The 5000-nt window shown below is 53.3% G+C and overlaps 1 non-coding gene across 1 annotated transcript in view; it reads left to right on the top strand.

The window, feature by feature from the left end:
• Nucleotides 1-3653: 3653 nt before the first annotated feature.
• The window catches only part of LOC124570086, a 1910-nt gene continuing 563 nt past the window's right edge, over nucleotides 3654-5000 (top strand). The window contains exon 1 of the ribosomal RNA XR_006971478.1: nucleotides 3654-5000. This exon is cut by the window's right edge and continues 563 nt beyond it. This is a non-coding gene — a ribosomal RNA (small subunit ribosomal RNA).

Here is a 5000-nt window from a genome sequence, read left to right on the forward strand (position 1 = left end):
CCTAACCCATATTGTGCCTTAACCTAACCCATATTGTGCCTTAACCTAACCCATATTGTGCCTTAACCTAACCCATATTGTGCCTTAACCTAACCCATATTGTGCCTTAACCTAACCCATATTGTGCCTTAACCTAACCCATATTGTGCCTTAACCTAACCCATATTGTGCCTTAACCTAACCCATATTGTGCCTAAACCTAACCCATATTGTGCCTTAACCTAACCCATATTGTGCCTTAACCTAACCCATATTGTGCCTTAACCTAACCCATATTGTGCCTTAACCTAACCCATATTGCGCCTTAACCTAACCCATATTGCGCCTTAACCTAACCCATATTGCGCCTTAACCTAACCCATATTGCGCCTTAACCTAACCCATATTGCGCCTTAACCTAACCCATATTGCGCCTTAACCTAACCCATATTGTGCCTTAACCTAACCCATATTGTGCCTTAACCTAACCCATATTGTGCCTTAACCTAACCCATATTGTGCCTTAACCTAACCCATATTGTGCCTTAACCTAACCCATATTGTGCCTTAACCTAACCCATATTGTGCCTAAACCTAACCCATATTGTGCCTTAACCTAACCCATATTGTGCCTTAACCTAACCCATATTGTGCCTTAACCTAACCCATATTGTGCCTTAACCTAACCCATATTGTGCCTTAACCTAACCCATATTGCGCCTTAACCTAACCCATATTGCGCCTTAACCTAACCCATATTGCGCCTTAACCTAACCCATATTGCGCCTTAACCTAACCCATATTGCGCCTTAACCTAACCTATATTGCGCCTTAACCTAACCTATATTGCGCCTTAACCTAACCTATATTGCGCCTTAACCTAACCTATATTGCGCCTTAACCTAACCCACGTTGCGCCTTAACCTAACCTATATTGCGCCTTAACCTAACCTATATTGCGCCTTAACCTAACCTATATTGCGCCTTAACGTAACCTATATTGCGCCTTAACCTAACCCACGTTGCGCCTTAACCTAACCCACGTTGCGCCTTAACCTAACCCACGTTGCGCCTTAACCTAACCCACGTTGCGCCTTAACCTAACCCACGTTGCGCCTTAACCTAACCCACGTTGCGCCTTAACCTAACCCACGTTGCGCCTTAACCTAACCCACGTTGCGCCTTAACCTAACCCACGTTGCGCCTTAACCTAACCCATATTGTACCTTAACCTAACCCATATTGTACCTTAACCCAACCCATATTGTACCTTAACCCAACCCATGTTGCGCCTTAACCCAACCCATGTTGCGCCTTAACCCAACACACGTTGCGCCTTAACCCAACACACGTTGCGCCTTAACCCAACACACGTTGCGCCTTAACCCAACACACGTTGCGCCTTAACCCAACACACGTTGCGCCTTAACCCAACACACGTTGCGCCTTAACCCAACACACGTTGCGCCTTAACCCAACACACGTTGCGCCTTAACCCAACACACGTTGCGCCTTAACCCAACACACGTTGCGCCTTAACCCAACACACGTTGGGCCTGAACCCAACACACGTTGGGCCTGAACCCAACACACGTTGGGCCTGAACCCAACACACGTTGGGCCTGAACCCAACACACGTTGGGCCTGAACCCAACACACGTTGGGCCTGAACCCAACACACGTTGGGCCTGAACCCAACACACGTTGGGCCTGAACCCAACACACGTTGGGCCTTAACCCAACACACGTTGGGCCTTAACCCAACACACGTTGGGCCTTAACCCAACACACGTTGGGCCTTAACCCAACACACGTTGGGCCTTAACCCAACACACGTTGGGCCTTAACCCAACACACGTTGGGCCTTAACCCAACACACGTTGGGCCTTAACCCAACACACGTTGGGCCTTAACCCAACACACGTTGGGCCTTAACCCAACACACGTTGGGCCTTAACCCAACACACGTTGGGCCTTAACCTGCTCTGTAATTGTCATACGACGCGTTAAATTAGTGTAGTGTTGCCTAACTGCAACCCCCGCAATATAGTTTGCTACTCGCACTGCCCGGTCCCCAGAGTATCGCTTCATGTTAAACACCTTGCAGCTATACACTGTAATGCGGATGGCAGCAGGACGTACATGCTCAATGCCCTTCGCAGTTGTTCATTGGCATTCGCATGGCGAAGCACAGCCTACGTTGTGGTACGGCTTGTGTCAACTGTCCGCTGATGTTGTACGTCCAAATCACACACTGTACTGCACATTGGTCCTCATGTACTGAATGATACATCGTGGTACATGTGTGACCGTACCACGACTGCGCCAACAACGGCGAACCATACGGTCCAAATATTGTGCACTCAGCTACGTGTCGTCTCCCTATAAGAGCTGGATTGCAGTATGGTATGCCGTGGATGGCGATCAGCATGAGCCGTCTGTTGATGTAGTGGCGCGTGTTGTCAGACGTAGTCGTCTCTTCTCACACACCGTGATAGCATGGTGCACTGCGTTCCACATCTGCGACATGCGACAGAGGCCGGTTGACAGTCGTTCGCGCAATGGACATCGCATACGTACGGGGGCCACCTTCCACGTGTTCGCGAAGCGTGCACATGTTGTTGCGTGTATGTGGGCAGACATAGTGTGTCGTGACACCTGACACAGGCATGCAACAATCGTTGAATTTGCAAATGGCGATGGACGTCTACGTTTGCTGGTGACGTTACGCAAATGAACAACTGGTAAACCGTTGTGGTGCGGTTGTTCTCGCTAGAGGTGAATCAGTGATGGCGACGATCGGTTGAGCTACCAACCGGTTGTTTCAGCGATACCCACCATGCCCACGAACGTGAATGGCATGTGGGTGTGAAGCGATACGCGGCGGTGGCTGGGTGGGACCGTCCCCGGCCGGTGAGGGGGGGCCTCCCGGCGTGCTGGCCGCGCGGTGCGTGGGCGCACGCGCTACAGCCGGCTGGTGGGGGCGGCCAGTGGCAGGCGCGCCGGCCGACGGAGGCGGCAGGCGGCGCAGCTGCGCGCCGGCGCACCCTGCACGCGGCGCCGTGCGGCCAAAGTAGGTCCTCGCGGGCCCGGTGCGAAGCGCGGTGGACATCTGCAGTGTGCTGGTCCGATTGAGGACTGTGTGCGCTGAGGATGCGCCGCCGCCCGGCGCTCGGCGCCGCGACGCCGTCTGCTGCTCGGTCGCCTCTGCGGTTCTCGCAGGTGGTTTGTATCGCAGCTGTGCGGACGTGTTGGCGCGTGCGCTGTGCTGGGAGAGTTCGCTTCGGCACCCAAGTGGGGCTTTTGTCCTTCTGTGGCGCTGGCGTTGGAGCTGCCGGCCACCGTAGGTGGCGCGTGTTGTCTCCCGCCGGCAATGCCACGACAGCACGCTCCCGGGCCTCTGTCGGCAGCGGCAAGCTCAGTTGGGAGCACGGGTGGTCGCACCTAAAGCGTCTACTCGCCAAACTCCGGGCGATTGCGCCTCTCTCGAACCCGACCAAGTACTTAGGACGGCGCTGCGCGCCGCCGGGACCTGAGAGGGTTTCGAGGTGTATTGTGCAGGGGAGCTCAGCCTCCTCCTGTTTGCAGAATAATTGAGCGGACGCTTGCGTGTTCGCGCGGGCCCCCGGGACACACTCCCGGGCGGCCGGCTGCTCAGCTCTAGTTGACGCAGCTCCCTGGTTGATCCTGCCAGTAGTCATATGCTTGTCTCAAAGATTAAGCCATGCATGTCTCAGTACAAGCCGCATTAAGGTGAAACCGCGAATGGCTCATTAAATCAGTTATGGTTCCTTAGATCGTACCCACGTTACTTGGATAACTGTGGTAATTCTAGAGCTAATACATGCAAACAGAGTCCCGACCAGAGATGGAAGGGACGCTTTTATTAGATCAAAACCAATCGGTCGGCTCGTCCGGTCCGTTTGCCTTGGTGACTCTGAATAACTTTGGGCTGATCGCACGGTCCTCGTACCGGCGACGCATCTTTCAAATGTCTGCCTTATCAACTGTCGATGGTAGGTTCTGCGCCTACCATGGTTGTAACGGGTAACGGGGAATCAGGGTTCGATTCCGGAGAGGGAGCCTGAGAAACGGCTACCACATCCAAGGAAGGCAGCAGGCGCGCAAATTACCCACTCCCGGCACGGGGAGGTAGTGACGAAAAATAACGATACGGGACTCATCCGAGGCCCCGTAATCGGAATGAGTACACTTTAAATCCTTTAACGAGTATCTATTGGAGGGCAAGTCTGGTGCCAGCAGCCGCGGTAATTCCAGCTCCAATAGCGTATATTAAAGTTGTTGCGGTTAAAAAGCTCGTAGTTGGATTTGTGTCCCACGCTGTTGGTTCACCGCCCGTCGGTGTTTAACTGGCATGTATCGTGGGACGTCCTGCCGGTGGGGCGAGCTGAAGGCGTGCGACGCGCCTCGTGCGTGCTCGTGCGTCCCGAGGCGGACCCCGTTGCAATCCTACCAGGGTGCTCTTGAGTGAGTGTCTCGGTGGGCCGGCACGTTTACTTTGAACAAATTAGAGTGCTTAAAGCAGGCAAGCCCGCCTGAATACTGTGTGCATGGAATAATGGAATAGGACCTCGGTTCTATTTTGTTGGTTTTCGGAACCCGAGGTAATGATTAATAGGGACAGGCGGGGGCATTCGTATTGCGACGTTAGAGGTGAAATTCTTGGATCGTCGCAAGACGAACAGAAGCGAAAGCATTTGCCAAGTGTGTTTTCATTAATCAAGAACGAAAGTTAGAGGTTCGAAGGCGATCAGATACCGCCCTAGTTCTAACCATAAACGATGCCAGCCAGCGATCCGCCGCAGTTCCTCCGATGACTCGGCGGGCAGCCTCCGGGAAACCAAAGCTTTTGGGTTCCGGGGGAAGTATGGTTGCAAAGCTGAAACTTAAAGGAATTGACGGAAGGGCACCACCAGGAGTGGAGCCTGCGGCTTAATTTGACTCAACACGGGAAACCTCACCAGGCCCGGACACCGGAAGGATTGACAGATTGATAGCTC

Source organism: Schistocerca americana, unplaced genomic scaffold (genome assembly GCF_021461395.2).
Source record: "Schistocerca americana isolate TAMUIC-IGC-003095 unplaced genomic scaffold, iqSchAmer2.1 HiC_scaffold_158, whole genome shotgun sequence".
NCBI lineage: Eukaryota > Metazoa > Arthropoda > Insecta > Orthoptera > Acrididae > Schistocerca > Schistocerca americana.